Source organism: Eucalyptus grandis, chromosome 6, assembly GCF_016545825.1.
Source record: "Eucalyptus grandis isolate ANBG69807.140 chromosome 6, ASM1654582v1, whole genome shotgun sequence".
Classification (NCBI taxonomy): domain Eukaryota; kingdom Viridiplantae; phylum Streptophyta; class Magnoliopsida; order Myrtales; family Myrtaceae; genus Eucalyptus; species Eucalyptus grandis.
In genome coordinates this window covers 54124251-54141124 of record NC_052617.1, presented here as the reverse complement: position 1 = coordinate 54141124, position 16874 = coordinate 54124251, and the positions used below count along the sequence as shown (strand labels likewise).

General features: G+C 38.7%; 1 pseudogene; it reads left to right on the top strand.

Moving 5' to 3' along the window:
- Positions 1-8847: 8847 nt before the first annotated feature.
- The window catches only part of LOC120294544, a 38799-nt pseudogene continuing 30772 nt past the window's right edge, over positions 8848-16874 (top strand).

The window sequence follows — 16874 nt, the reverse complement described above, 5'->3', positions numbered from 1 at the left end:
CGGAAAAATTAGAGAAAATTATTACAGCTCAAATACCCTATTTTAACAAGTCTGGATTGGGCATGAGTAATGAAACTGTTCATTTAATTGATTTTCCTAAAGTAAAAGAGAGACTTAAATAAAAACCTGCAAAAACATTTTACAAAAATCATTTTCAGAAAGTGTTTGTAAAACCCATTGGCCGAAGTGCTCTAAGATGTTCTAAGTGTAATAGCTCAGAACATTTCGAGAAGGATTGTCCCAAGGTTTGGAGACTGGTTAAGAAAGATTGGGCAAGAATTGTTTTTAATACTAACACTCATGGATCCAAGAAAATCTAGGTACCAAAGAAAGTTTGAGTTTTTCTTTTGATTACATGTCACTATCAAAAGAAAAATCAAATGGTATTTGGATAGTGGCTGTTCAAGGTATATGACAGGAGATTCAAGCTGTTTCGAAAAGCTTGACAGGCTAAAAGGAGGAAATAGTAAAGGAAAGATTATAGGTTGTGGAACTGTGAAGATTAGAAGTGTGACTATCAACAATGTTTCCTTGGTGAAAGATTTAAACTACAATCTTTTGAGCATAAGTCAACTTTGTGATATTGGTTTTAGAATAAACTTCCAAGAAGGCATTTGTTCTAGAATAAGTCAAGACTTCTCTCAATCCTTTACTGAGCAAAGGCATGGCAATATATACCTTCTAGATGTAAATCCAAAAAGTTCACAGTGTCTTATTTCCATTCAAGATGAAGTAAGTCTTTGGCATCGAAAGCTCGGTCACATAAATATGAAGCAGATTGCCAAGATTTCTTCTAATAAGCTGGTTCGAGGGCTTCCTAGTTTGGGTTATTAGAAGACTGAGTTATGCACTCCCTGTGTCTTGGGAAAACAAATTAGAAGTTCTTTTAAATCAGTAAATCAGGTTTCTACCAGTCGAGTGTTGCAGCTTCTTCTTATGGATCTCTTTGGGCCAATAAGAACTCAGAGTCTTGGTGAAAAGAAATATTGTTTGGTAATCGTGGATGATTATTCTCGTTTTACTTGGGTGTTATTCTTAGCAAATAAGTCTTAGACTTTTGCATACTTCTCAAACTTTGCCAAGAAAGTTCAGAACAAGAAAGGTTATGCAATTTCTAGCATAAAGACAGATCATGGAGGTGAATTTGAAAATCAAGATTTTGCAGACTTCTGTAACGAATATGGTCTTCAGCACGTTTTCTCCTCTCCATATACTCCAGAATAAAATGGGGTTGTGAAAAGGAAAAATAGATCTCTACAGGAGATGGTCAGAACTCTTTCGATAGAAAGCAAAATACCCTCTTGCTTTTGGGTAGAAGCAGTTTCTACTGCATGTTATATTATCAACAGAGTGTTTTTAAGGCCTATCCTAGAGAAGACTCCCTATGAAGTATATAAAGGGAAGAAGCAAAATGTTTCCTATTTTTATGTCTTTGGCTGTAAATGTTTTATTTTGAAGAATGCAAATGATCGATCTGGAAAGTTTGAAGAAAAATCAGATGAAGGAATTTTTCTTGGGTACTCAACTTCAAGCAAGCTTACATGTTCTTTAACAAGAAGACTCAATATGTGGAAGAATCTATGAATGTCAGATTTAAGGAAAATATGTAGATTCAACCATATCAGGTTCAACTTAAAGAATTTGAACCAGTTCCAGACTTAACAAAGTCTGTCTCCCTAGCAAAGTTCAGACTTTTGGAGTATAGGAACAAGCAGAACAAGAAGATTCAAACGGAACAGAGGATCAACAGACCCTCAGGACAAATAACAACTGGAAGCACAAGTCAAGTCATCATAAAGAACTGATCATTGGCAACATTGATGAAGGAATTCGCACAAGATCCAAAGCAAGAGAAGACTCTAGTGCTGTAGCACTTGTTTCTGGGATAGAACCAAAAGGTGTAGAAGAAGCATTGTCTAATGAAAGCTGGATAGAAGCTATGAAGGAAGAATTCAGACAATTCAGCATCAATAATGTATGGGAGCTAATTCTAAAACCCAGAGGCAAATTTGTTATTGGAATGAAGTGGATTTTTAGAAACAAGATAAATGAGAAAGGAAAGTGGTCAAAAATAAAGCAAGACTCATGGCAAAAGGATACACACAAGAATAAGGGATTGACTATGATGAGACCTATGCACTAGTAGTAAGGTTAGAAGCAATTAGACTGTTGCTTGCTTTTGCTTGTTTCCAAAATTTCAGGTTATTCTAGATGGATGTCAAAAGTGCATTCCTCAATGGATTCATTCAAGAAGAAATCTATGTGGAACAACCACTAGGATTTGAAGATCCAAGAAAACCAGTCTACAGACTGAAAAATGCATTGTATGGTCTAAAGCAGGCTCAATAAGCCTGGTATGAAATGTTGAGTAAGTTTCTAACTCAGAATGGTTTTGAAAAAGGAAAGGTTGATACAACTCTGTTTATAAAAAGGGATGGAAAAGGTTTTCTACTTGTACAAATTTATGTAGATGATATAATCTTTGGTTCTCCTAACGAAAGTCTCTTGCAGGAAATTTTCAAGATCTATGCAGGATGAATTCGAAATGAGCATGATGGGTGAATTGACATTTTTTCTGGGATTACAAGTCAAACAATCAAAGAAAGGTATATTCATCCACCAGGAGAAATATACCAAAGATCTCATCAAGAAATTTGGATTGGAGAATTGTAAGAAGACTAAAACTCCTATGTCGAGTTCATCAAAACCGGACAATGATGAAGGAGGAAACAAAGTGGATCGGAAACTATACAGAAGCATGATCAGCTCTCTTCTTTATCTCACTGCCTCTAGACTTGACATTAATTCAGTCTGTGCATTTGTGCTAGATTTCAGTTTGATCCAAAGGAATCTCATCTTAGTGCTATTAAACGCATCATAAAATATGTTGCGACTTTTCCAAAGCTGGGTCTATGGTATCCAAAAGAAGGAGACTTTACCCTTCTTGGTTATTCTTATGTTGATCTAGTCGGTTGTAGAATCGACAGGAAGAGCACATTTGGCACTTGTCAACTATTGGGACAAATGCTGGCATCTTGGTTCTCAAGGAAACAAAGTACGGTGGCATTATCAACAACATAAGCAGAATATGTTGCTTTTGGGAGTTGTTGTTCTCAAATTTTTTGGATAAGATAACAACTAAGAGACTTTAGAATAGAAGAATCCTGCATAGAGATCAGATGCGACAACACAAGTGCTATCAATCTCACCAAAAACCCCATTCTTCATTTAAGGGCGAAGCATATAGAGATTCGACATCATTTTATAAGAGATCATGTCTAGAATGGCGAGATTATGGTTCAATTCATTGATTCAAAGAATCAGCTAACAGACATCTTCACAAAACCGTCGGAGAAAAACTTATTTAAGTTTATTCGCAGCAAGCTAAATATTATCTCTCCTATCGATTAAAGGCTGAAGTTGGTCAGACTCAAAACTTTAAGAAGCTACTTTAGTTGAGAATCTCTCGAATCTAGGTATTTTATTTTTTGGTATGAAAATGTATGATTATTTGAATCGTCGTTTGCCTATTTTATTTTTAGAAATTACTATTTTATTGGTAATTTTCGGATTTTAAATTTTTAGCAGTTACCTTTTTAAAATTTGTTCTAAAAAGGCATTTTTCCTTGTGACGTTTCATATACCCCCTTTCCTTGTGACCTTTCAATTTCTTTAAATACCTTATAGTATTTCTTTCGAGCACATCTTTTCAAAACCCCAAAATACCGATTCTCTCTCACTCTCGATTTTTACTCTCAAAACTCCTCTGCAAGTTTTGATCTTTTCTTCACTCGAACATGTCTACGAAATCTTCCAAGGCTGCATCCATGTCACACCAAAGGAAATCTTCTCGGATTGCAAGTCAGGGGCCTCGAAATGTGCTAGAAGGGCCGACTCATTTTGATCTTACTAGTGAAGACTCTCCTCAGGACTCTCCTCGTCAACCTTTGGAAGAAGAAGCTGAACAAGATGATGTTCCCCTCAGAGCTTTGACACCCTAGGTTCTTTACAAGCATTATGGTTATCTGAAACGAGGTGGTTCTCCAATGTCTTTTATCATTAGTTTTCTGAAAAGCCATGGGCATGGGAACAAAACTTTGTTCTTAAGAGCCATGGAGAGAATAAGAGTGGCGCCGAAAGGGTCGGCAGAAAAAGCTTATCTTTTCGAATTTTCAACCCAGGATGGCTGTGGCTGCTGACGTCCTTGGTGAAAGAACGAAACTGCTTTGTTCTAAGGAACATAAAAGGGTTTATGCCCAAATGCTGAAAAGAGGGGTGATAAACCCTTGAACAGTAGATTTTGACTTTTTGGACTCGATAAAGGTTAACTTGAGGGAAAAGTTGGCCATTCTTCAACTTGAGAAGTTCTGTTCTAAAACGACTGTGGCTTATCCATAATTGACAGCATACTTCTACTCAAATATGTCTTTCCTTGATCAGAATCGCATTCAGTTTACTGTTTGTGATAAAGCCTTTGTTGTGGATGTTGACATTTTGGCCAATATTCTAGGAGTGGAAAGAAGTGGTTTCCAACCAATCAATATCTCCATAGGTCAAGCCACTAGATTTCTAGTAAAGGATAGACTGCCTAGTGGATGTATCACATACTCTTGATTGCCAGCCCCCAACATTCTGTTGCACAAAATTGTTATCAATTGCATCAGACCAAAGGCAGCCTCCAAAACTGATGTTTCCAGATTTGAGGCAAGAATCATGTGGGCAATCTGTAATGGGATGCGTTTCTCACTTTTTCATACTATCCTGCTGCATATGTACAATATAGTCATGAAAGAAAAAAAGCCAATTGCCATACTCTGCCTTGGTTGCAAAGTTGTTTCGCCATTTTCAAATCCAGTTTCCCGCTTTGTTGTGTTCACAAACCGCCGCTCCTATGGAAATAGGAATAAAAATGATATAAAAAATGAGGGTGAAGGATTTGACTAAGGCCATTGAGCTTTTGAAGAAGGAATCCTCGAGCAAAGTCAAGGAAGGATTTGTTGCTGCAAGAAAGCACAAAGGCAAGGAAGTTGTGCAAGAAACTACAAAGAAAAGGAGATCACTTATCCAGCAGGATGAAAAGGATGAAGATGATCTGACAATTTCTGCCATTGCCTTAAGAAATCTTCAAGGTTTTGTTGATTTTGAGAAATCAAAGGAAAGAGAAGGAGATATAGAAGATGAAGAAGAGGAGGAAGAAGCAGAGCAAGAGGAAGAAGTAGAAGAAGACGAAGCAGGAGCTGAAGATGAAGAAGAAGGTAATTCTAAAGAGAATGGTGAGGATAACTCTGATGGAGAGACTGTTGCAATAACAATATCAAAGGACTCTGAAGCAACTAGGGATGACCCTGAAAGAGTTCAAACTGAGATAGAACATCACTCTGGAGATGAAAAGGCACAAGAACAAGGAATTTCTTCTCCACCTGTAAGCATAGAAACAAGGGGGAGCTCATGAGAAAATAGAGACTTCTTCACCTCATAATGCGAATGATGGCATAAGTAGATCTCCTACCAACCCCGAAGATGTTTTTGCTTCTCAGTTTCCTGAAGCTGAGGTTGAAGAGTCTACTCCAAGTCAGGGTGCAAAACAAACTGCCCTTGATCAAGTTGATGTTCCCTCATCTCTCAATTCTCCACAAATTCACTTTGCTGAAGCTAGTGCTCAAATAGAGCTTGATGCAAACTATCCAAGAATAGTAGAGCTCTTTTTGGAGGTTAAAGTTCAGCAATATGCAATGGAGGTTGAGATTTAGAAGCTTCACACTTCCTTGAGATCCACTTCAGATTTTCTCACTAGGAAGGTATAGTCTCTAGACACTCAAGTTCAGACCTTAAATCAACAAGTTTCACAAGCTGTAGGCAAGGTCGAGAATGTTTATTATTAGTGCCAAGAGAAACTTGAGGAGGCAGTGTAATCACTGGGGGATTTCCGACTCGTTCGAGTTCCTAGACAACCCTGATTGCATTTATCTTTTATTTCTATCTTTCTATTTTGACTTTCTCTTTCTTTTTGCTGTTGACAAAAAATGGGAGAATGAGTGCAAATTTGAATATTTTGCAAATTAAATTTGATTTGTTTGAACTTGTTTGAATTGTTTGTGTTGGAACTTTTATATTCTGCAGTAACCTTTTGTGGTTGTGATTATGGTTTTGGATTGAATCTTTGTTTAAATAGTCAAGATTAATATGTTTTCCGTGGTTGCAGTTTTTTTTTTTTTTTTTATAAGTTATCATGTACTGCTAAAGTGTTGTTTTGGAGGATATAAGTTTTTAAATCTGCAAGAAAGTTTGTCATCATAAAAAATGGGAAAATTGTTGGAGAAAACTTCTATGATGTTTTGAAGCTGACAAAACTTATATAAGTTCTATTATGAAGATTGCAAGACTTCTGTGTCAAAGTCTATCTTACATAAGAAGTCTGCCCACTCTGACAAGTTTCAGAATGAATGCAAGAGTGAAGATTTAATCAAACTTAGGATTATTTTCTTCAAGGTTTCAATACGTACAAGATATATTAGGCTTTCTGGTTGGAAATATCACTTTCCATATTGGTTATCTTTATTGGAATCAATTTCGAAAAAGCAAATCATTTTAGGAAGGCAAGCTTATTTGAAAAGAATCTACTTATGGAAACCGAGATCTTGATTGTATGGGTGAATAGGATTGACGGGCTTTCATCTCAATCTTCAAATGGCTCGAGATCTCCTTGATTGATTCTTTCCAACGGGTTGATTGGACGAATTCCTCTAGAAAGTGCCAACGGTTGACAAGGCATGGAAGAGTATTTAAGGGATTTTTCAAGTCATTCGAAAAAAACGTGAAAGAAAAATTCTAAAGTCTGAAACTTCAAATTCTCTTGCCCTTCATCATTTAGTGCTTAAACTTGTATTCGAAAGTGAGAAACTCTAGAGAGTGATTTTGTGAGAACAACATAGACACCTCATTGAAAATTCGAGATCACAGTGTTGTAACATTCTCTTTCGGTTCATAGTGGAGTCCAACTAGAAGGCTGTTAGCATGGGAGAGTGGACGTAGGTTTGATTTAAGCCGAACCACTATAAATCTTGTGTTCATTTTTCTCTTCCCTGAACTCCTTTATTTTATTTGCTGCGATATACTTTTGTGTTTTGAAAAAGCTATTAAAGCCTGTTTTCACACCTATTCACCCTCCTCTAGTTGTTTTACTAGCGCTTTCAAGTTGTTGATAACAATACTTGCTCTACCTAACTAAGCCATGGAATGGTTTTCTTGGTTATTGAAAAACCCGTCTTGAGCCATCTCTTGCATATGAATACAGCCTCGCCTTTGCGTACAATGAGCTTGAGGAAGACGACATAAGTCACTTCAACCATAAGTTCCTACAGAGCATTGGCATATCCATAGCCAAGCATCGGCTGGAGATGCTCATGCTTTCTAGGAAGGAGAATTTATTGAAGCCACATCCGTTTTCAAGTCTTGTCGATGCAATCAACATGACCAAGAAGCGTCTGGCTAGTTAAATGAGGAAGTGGACGCATTGTGAGGAATTTGCTCTCATTGCTGTGCCGAGGACTAATTGTGGCAGCATATGGAGAAGTGTAATGGTGAAGAGGAACATGAAGTTGATGATTGCTAATAAAGGGAGGTTGTTGCACACTAATGGGATTCCTCTGGCGGTATTGATGCCTCATCTTAACAACTTTTCGAGTCCGGTGGTTATGCTCTTAGCAAAGAAGAAAAGTTGGTGGAAGATCAGTACGATGGGTATTGGTTTGCTGATGGGGTTCAAATGATTTGATGGAATACAATGTTCCAAATCTTAAACCCGTATGAAGATTAGAATCGTCATCCCAGAATCACCGAGTTCCATAGTCCTTGTAGTCCAGGTTTGTAGCTCTTCGATGGTGCAAGATTAGTTTTTGGTTCCTCCACCCAAGATTGCTTGTTTCAGTGGGAGTTCTTATCTCTGTTCTTCTAGTCCAATGTGTCGTGCACAAGGTGGTCTTTAGCTAAGGGATATTGTCTCATCTGCAGGGGAAGTTTAATGTCACCGCATGTGAGGTTAATTTGTGTAAGGTATGAGCGAGTTTATTCTGAAAGTAGTTGTTGATGTATCAAGACTGCACTATATGTTTTTTTCTTTGTTTAGTTTAGTTAGTTTGTTGATATCCTATTTTCTAGGACTTAGTTAATGGTTGTTTTACTTGGTCAATCTTATCTTGTAGGAGCAGTAAGCTGCACGTTTTTTTTTTTTTTTTTGCTATTCTGTTAGTTTGCTATTATGTTAGTTTGTTGCTGGTTTTGTGGACCAAGTAAGTTGTTAATGGGCAACATGGGTTTATGGTTAAGTTCTAGTATGTTTTTGAACATTTTCCAGTTTTTTGAACAAGATACACAGCTTTTGCTGTCAACTCATTCTCTATTCTTTCGAAAACAACATTGGTATCAGAGCCAGGTTGATCTTAAGGGGCTGTGAGTGACTTGTGAGATTGATTGAGAGGTGTGTCTGCAACCATAGAAGTTAAAAGCAAGATAGAGGCAGGATCGAGTGGTTTTTCAGCAATGGCTCCACCAGCGTTTGATGGAGAAAATTATCAAGCCTGGGTAGTGAGAATGCGAGCCTATCTAGAGGGTTGTGATTTTTGGGAAGCTGTGGAACAAGATTATGAAGTTGCTCCCTTTTCTGACAATCCAACTGTCAATCAAATCAAGTTTCACAAGGAGAGGACAACAAGGAAAGCAAAGACAAAGTCTTGTTTATATGCTGCTGTCTCACCTACCATTTTCAATAGAATTATGGCTTGTGAATTAGCCAAAGCTATTTGGGACTTCCTCAAAGCTTAGTATCAAGGAGATGAGAGGATCAGAAGCATGAAGGGGCTAAATCTGATCATAGAATTCGAGAGACTGCAGATGAAGGAGTTTGAGACAATTAAGGAGTATTCTGATAAGTTGATAAGCATTGCAAAACAGGCAAGAGTTCTAGGCACTAACCTCTCTGATGATAGGCTAGTGCAGAATATTCTTGTCTCCTTGCCCAAAAGGTTTGAGGCAACCATTGCCTTTTTGGAGAATACCAAGGATTTGTCTTAGATCAAGTTGGCAGAATTGCTAAGTGCTCTGCAAGCACAAGAGCAAAGGAGGTTAATGAGGCTGGAAGGAAGTATAGAAGGAGCTCTGCTGGCCAAAGAACAACATAATGTAGGAGGAAAAGTCAAGAAGTGGAAAGGGAAGAAAGGAAATGGCAGTAGTGGTTCAGAAGCTGCTGTAGGAGAGAATAGTGCGGGCAACTCCAAGAACAATTGGGGAAGACATTCCTCATGTCAGCATTGTGGAAAAAAGAATCATCCACACTTTAGGTGTTGGAAGAGGCTAGATGTAAGGTGCAAAAAATGTCCATAAACCTTGACACATTGAAAAGTTCTGCAAAGAGAAGAGAGATCGGCAGCAAGGTGAGGTACATGTTACAGTCCGGCAAGAGGTAGATCAATTGTTTGTTGCCTCTTGTTTCTCCTCTAGTACTCCATGTGACAGTTGGCTTGTTGATAGTGGTTGTACAAACCACATGACAAGTGATGAAAAGCTGTTTATAAACCTTGACAAGTTGTTGAAGTCAAGAGTGAGGATTGGGAATGGGGAGTTCTTAGAAGTGAAAGGTAAAGGGACTGTAGCAATGGAGAGTTGTGCTGGAACTAAGTTGGTTTCTGATGTGATGTATGTGCCTAAGATTGATCAGAATTTGCTGAGTGTTGGGCAGTTGGTAGAAAATGGATTCAAGGTGATATTTGAAGAGGAGAAGTGTTTAATCTTTGACTCCAGTGGTCAGGAGCTGTTCAAGATAAAGATGCAACAGAAGAGTTTTTCTTTGAATCCTCTTGAGAAGGAGCAAATGGCATTCAAGTGTCAGGCCAATGATTTAGAAATATGGCACAAGAGGTTGGGGCATTTTCATCACAAAGGTGTGTTGTTTATGCAAAAGAATGAAATGGCAACTGGGTTACCAAGCTTGAAGGAGCAGATCACAAGGTGCAAAGCTTGTTTGCTAGTCAAACAGATGAGATTTCCCTTCAAGGAATCCACTTGGAGAGCTACAGAGAAGCTGCAGTTGATTCATACAGATCTATGTGGTCCACAAGTGACTCCTTCACTAAATGGCAGCAGGTATTTCATTATTTTCATTGATGATTATACTAGAATGTGCTAGATTTACTTTATGAAGCAAAAGTTAGAAGTTGCTGAGGTATTTCTAAAGTTTAAGAAATGGGTTGAGAACCAAAGTGGTTGCAAGATTCAGGTCATTAGATATGATAATAGAACATAATACACTTCATAGAGGTTTAACTCTTCCTGTGAAAAGGCTGGAATTGAGCACCAGCTTACTGCTCCTTACTCTCCACAGCAAAATGGAGTTAGTGAGAGGAAGAATAGAACCATTATGGAGATGACTAGGTGTCTGCTGTATGAGAAGAATCTACCAAAAGAGTTTTGGGCAGAAATAGCAAACAAACCAGTTTTTCTGCTGAATAGACTACCTACGAGGGTATTGGAGATGAAGACACCCTTTGAAGCTTGGTTTGATGTCAAGCCAATTCTAAGAAATTTGAAGGTGTTTGGCTATTTGTGTTTTTCTCATATTCCATAGTCAAGAGAGACAAGTTGGGAGAGAAAGCTGAACTTGGGATATTTTTTGGCTACTGTGACGTCCTAGTAGTGTCATGTACTAAGTGCAAGCGGAAATTAAAGTGGATTATCATCTTATAGGACTTATTGATTTCAAATGTTGAACTACAATGTCCACCTTTAAAGGTTAGTATGTATAACATGGATATTTCAAGATCTAAAGCTTTATATTGCAAGGTTACCTTGCATTTAGTCCTGTCAACTAATATTAGATAATCCAACTAAGATCATATGTAAAGATCATGAGAAGCTTCATTTCTTTCCTGTTAAGATCATTCGAGCTTACAAAAATCAACCTAGATTACTTACAAGTTTTTCACCTATATACAACATACTTACAAGTTCAAAACAAAGGTGTAAGTAAACAGCCAGGGAAAAAGGGTGAGGGGGTTCCTAACTCCACTATCCCACATAAGCCCATGTCTATCAAAAAACAAAAGATGTATCCTCCAGCTTCTACACGATCTGGGTGCCTAAGCACCTCCCGTCTCGGCTCCAGGTGCTCCAGCACCAAAAGGAAGGGGGCCAAACATCTCCCCTTCGTGGTTTATGAATCACGCAACGAACTTCATCGGAATCATATCCGCTCTACTGTCGTCCATCCACATCGTAGCCTCATATTTCGAAAAGGTCATCTCGACATCAGGATCATACATATCATGAAAAGTAACCTCGATACGCGCTATCACCCTGTAACGAGCAATCGGTGGTACGTCCATACTAATGATCTGAAAAAAATAAGGAATGAACAATGCTCGGTAAAGAAATAATAAGACTTTAACCTAGACAATCCACAGTTGCCAAAGAAAACAAGAGAGACATAACCAAATAGCTTAAGATACTAAGACAAGATTGTCACATGTATAACTAAATGAATATTGATGCATCACATGAATGATTACTCCATACCAAACATGCTAAATGCATCAGTATACCTCATGCTCTTAATCTGTACCATGATGAAATGCAACAACAGTATGCAAAACTCACATGCCAAGTGGAATTTATAATTTAGTGTGTATATCAAATCCACCATCGATCAGTTTAACCACCGAAATGCAGCCGACCCGATTGAGTCACTTCTGGAATCCCACATCCAGACTTCCACAATATTTCTATCATGGGCATCTCACTCTGAGGCATCCCAGTATCACACAGCTGAGGCATCCCAAGAACACACAGCATGGGGCATCTCACTCCGAGGCATCTCGGTATCCCACAACCGAGGCATCCTTGATCACCTACAAGGGCATCTTACTCCGAGGCATCCTAGTGTCTCACTCAACTGAGGCATCCAAGAACACACAACATGGGCATCCCACTCCTCGGGGCATCACCGACATCTTAGTACTGATGGAAATCTCTTACTAAATTAATGCACACATTTCACACATCACACCTTTGATTAATATCACATCACAGCATGCACAAGACCTCGAGAGCACACAATTACCTCAAGCATAATCAATAATCATAATACATAACTCTCGTGCACCAAGCATCCACACGGGTCCTGATTATAAGGTAGAACCCGTTTTAGCACATCCTATTCCATGCCTAACAGTTTTTACCCCATAATCAAGCACAATGCATCACAATCATTGCATACGCATGCCACCATTGGTAACTAAACAATGATCATACTTCAAATGATGGAAGAGGCATGCTCATGCACAAACTAACCACTATCATGAGATCATTAGACTCCATATATTTCATGAAAGTCAAGTACAAGAGACACAACAACTAATGCACATTCTCGGATCAAGGCAGTATATGAGCTAATATGGGCAGTCTCAAACATAGACACAGAAAGTACATCTATTCTTATCAGAATATTACCAAATTTTAGTATGTTATAGAAGAGACATAGATTAACATTTTCTGTGAAGAAACTAAGCCTATATCTCAATGTATAAAGAGCAGTAATTTGCTGTCTTCTTTCTCAAAATTCTGCAGCAACATTCCAGATTGAGTACCTACAGAAGAAAGATCATTTCACTACTCGAACCTTGTCCATTTGTTCTCAAATTTTGATATGTTGTTCCTAAAGATGTGTCCTACAACTTTCATGAAGGGTTTAAGGTCCAATTATTTCTATAAAATTACAAAAAATTCGTAGAACTACCTAAGGTTTTGCTGTCTTCTGCAGAACAGCTTACTGTTTTAAAGAGAAATGCTCTCGCCAATACATTTTCGCATGAACCTCACTATAATTAGAGGTCGAAACCTAAATTAGTTAGTGTTCTCTTAAGTAAACTTGTTCTTTCCTTTAACTACATCTTTAAAATCCAAGGCGACACATAACTAAAGGGTTTTCCATCTCTGTTTTTTTCCAAAACAGCATGTTTTGAACCATTTTATTCATCTACAGCTCAACTAAACCATTTAGCTCCTCTACAATTTCCCTTTTAGTATTCCAACACTTCTCCAACAGCATCTAAGAGTAACCACAGTAGCTCTTCGCCTACATACAGCCATCCACAGCTCGAATCAAGACAAATACTCGCACCTTGACTCATCTACAGCAACATGCAGCACCTTTCTTCACTCGACAGCCACCTCTCCATCTTACTTGACCAACTAAGCTTACTTACACTCAATTTTTGAAACATGCAAGGCTCTAACATGACATGCAAGGACTCATAGCTTCAATCTAGAGTTCATCTAGCTCATTTCAACACAAAACATAACCATCACACCTAATCATCCACCATTCGGCTAGTTCCGCGAGTTCCCTCGACAAAACAGCGGATAACTTCTAGTTTAGAGACTTATCTTTTCCTTACCGTTGCTTGGCTTCGTTGGTGACTCAAAGTCCTTCAAGAATTTGCTCCTAAACTCATGCAAGAAGAAGCAAAGTCACCGGAGCTGCTGCTGTTTTGCTTCTGTTCGAACTGAGAGAGAGAGGGGAAGAAGAAGAGAGTTTCGGTTTGTTTTTGGAGAGAGAGAGAGAGAGAGAGAATGATGTGAGTTATGAGGGAAATAGAGCTATAAGTCTAATATCTAGGAGAGTAGCTTAATCATTAACATGTTTAATGATTATGTTTCCCTTCTGCAGCTGCGGTTTTGGGGAAAAGAAAACCAAGGGTGAAGAGAGAGAGAGAGAGAGAGAGAGAGAGAGAGAGAGAGAGAGGGGTGTCATGGCCTTCATACATGATTGTTTCTGACGTCTGGCGTTTGGTAATGATTAACTTCTAATCTGTATCGTTAGTCAGTTTATTAGTTTCTAATGTCTTTCACTTAGTTTCATTCTGAATTCACTAAATTTCAATTCCCTCATGACTACACGAATGAATTGGCGTGTTAACATCTCGACACTAATCTATGAAGAATTTATCGCGAGAAATACTAAAGTTAGTAGTCGACACTAGCATTACAATCACTTATAAGTCTTTAATAAAATTTCTAATTAAATCCTCATAATGGCAATCTATAAACTTAATCGGAAATGAAAACACTCGGGCCTAAATACCCGTCTCTGGCCCATCGGGCTTATCCTATGACAATCACAACCCACTAGACTTGATTCATCATTCTAATGAACCCAACTCTTGGCCCGCTCCAAGCCAAGCCCAAGTCCATATCCTATCCTTTGGTTGACTGAGCCCATCTCGATAACTCGTGTGGCCCGCTAACCACTTAAGCCCACACATTCCTCACGCCCATCGGGCTGGTCTTCTGGCCCGATTTAAAAATAATCCAAGCCCTTAACGATCCGATTACACTAATAGGGTTGGTGAATTTTTAGGATGTCACAGCTACAGTTTAGTGTCAAAAGCTTGCAGGATCTATCAACCACAAACAGAGAAGGTGATCACTAGCAGGGATTTTCAATTCTTGGAAGATGAGAAATGGGACTGGACAAATGAGCCACAAGCAAGCACAAAGAGGTCTCATTGGAACCTGACGAGTTGGTGGATGATGTTCCAGTTAGAGGTACTAGATCTTTGACTGATATATATCAAAGGTGCAATGTGGCTGTTTTGGAACCTGCAGGTTAAGAGGAAGCTAAAAGCGATCAGAGGTGGATGAATGCAATGAAGGAAGAGTTGGCTATGATAGAAAAGAACTAGACATGGGAGCTAGTGGAGAGGCCTGAAGACAGGAAGGTGATTGGAGTAAAATGGGTTTTCAGGACCAAATTTAATCCCGATGGCTTGGTGAATAAGCATAAGGCCAGGTTGATGGTGAAGGGATATGCACAAGTTTGGAGAGTTGATTTCTCATAAACCTTTACTCCTGTGGCAAGACTAGATACAATTAGAATGATTATTGCTTTGGCAGCTCAACAAGGACGGAAGGTATATCAGTTAGATGTGAAATCTGCATTTTTGAATGGAGTGTTGCAGGAGGAAATTTATGTTGAGCAGCCAGAAGGCTTTGTCACACCAGGCTAGGAGGAGAAAGTTTATCTGCTGAGAAAGGCTCTCTATGACTTGAGGCAAGCTCCCAGAGCATGGTACAGTAAGATGGATGAGCACTTGTTGGGCCTGAGTTTCAAGAAAAGTCTTAGTGAATCCACTCTATATGTCAAGAAGTTAGTATCTGACTTAATGGTGGTTTTCTAGGAATGGAGGTTAAGCAGACTCGGAATGAAGTTTTTATCTGTTAGAAGAAGTACTTGAAGGAGATCCTAAGGAGATTCAACATGGAGGAGTGCAAAAGTGTGAGTACTCCAATGGGTCATAAGGAAAAGCTTCAAAAGAAGGATGGATTAGAACCTGCAGATGGAGTTTATAGAAGTTTGATTGGATGTCTTATGTATCTCACTGCAACTAGGCTAGACATCATGTTTCCTATAAGTGTCTTATCTAGATTTCTCAATTGTGCAAGTGAGTTGCATATGGTAGCTGCAAAGAGGGTATTGAGGTACTTGAAAAGTACTTTTTCATATGGGATTAAGTTTTGCAGAGTTCAGGAGTTTAAGTTGCAGGGGTATTCTGACAGTGATTGGGTAGGATCAGTGGATGATATGAGGAGCACTTTAGGTTATTGCTTTATATCTAGGTCGGCATGTTTTTCCTGGTGTTCAAAGAAGTAGGAAATAGTCGCTCAATCAATTACAGAAGCTGAGTTCATTGCAGCTACTGCAGCTGTGAATCAAGCATTATGGTTGAAGAAGCTGATGGATGATATGCATATGCAGCAAGAAGAAGGCATAGAAGTGTGTGGATAATCAAGCTACTCTAGCCATTTCACATAATCCAATATTTCATGGAAGAACAAAGCATTTTAAGATCAAGTTTTACTTCTTGAGAGAAGTGCAAAAGGCCGGAGAGGTGAAACTGGTGTACTGCAGTTCAGAAAACCAGGTTGCAGATATATTCACGAAGTCATTTCATGTTGGTCGATTTGAACTTCTTAGGGCAAAGCTAGGAGTGTGCAGTACTTGATCCAGGAGGAGAGTGTTGATGTATCAAGACTGCACTATCTATTTTTTTCTTTGTTTAGTTTAGTTAGTTTGTTGATGTCCTATTTTCTAGGACTTAGTTAATGGTTGTTTTACTTGGTCAATCTTATCTTGTAGGAGCAGTTAGCTGCACGTTTTTTTTTTTTTTGCTATTCAGTTAGTTTGTTGTTGGTTTTGTGGACCAAGCAAGCTGTTAATGGGCAATGTGGGTTTATGGTTAAGTTCTAGTATGTATTTGAACATTTTTTCAGTTTTTTGAACAAGATACATAGCTTTTGCTGTCAACTCCTTCTCTGTTCTTTTGAAAACGACAGTAGTTCATGTTTTGTCTTAACAACCATAATGGCTAATTTGGTTTGTTCAAAATGTTGCTCATGTTATTCACGGGGCGAAGTTATAATGCTTTAATTTCAATGGTTATGCCATACTGTCTTTGGGAATTATCTGCTTTGAACAGTTAGAAAACTCTGCTTGCTTGTACTCGCAGGTGTAGTGCATGATGGACGTGATTACAAGGTGCAATTGGATACAAGCATTGAAGATCACAAGCATAGAACGCCTGAACCTTGCTGTTATTTCAACTCAACCATAATAGGTGTTGTCAAACTTTCAGAACATCTACTCCTGACAACAAAGCATCGGCAGTTCTGTCTCCATATAGAGCACGCTGGATTGAAACCCCCTCCCCTCCCGCGTGCCGCGAGCGGAGTAGCTATCTAACTACAACAAAGGAAGATCGGTGATGTTCTCTGTTTGTGGAAGATCACCAAAGATCAGAGACTGCAATGAGGGTGTGCCTGCCTAT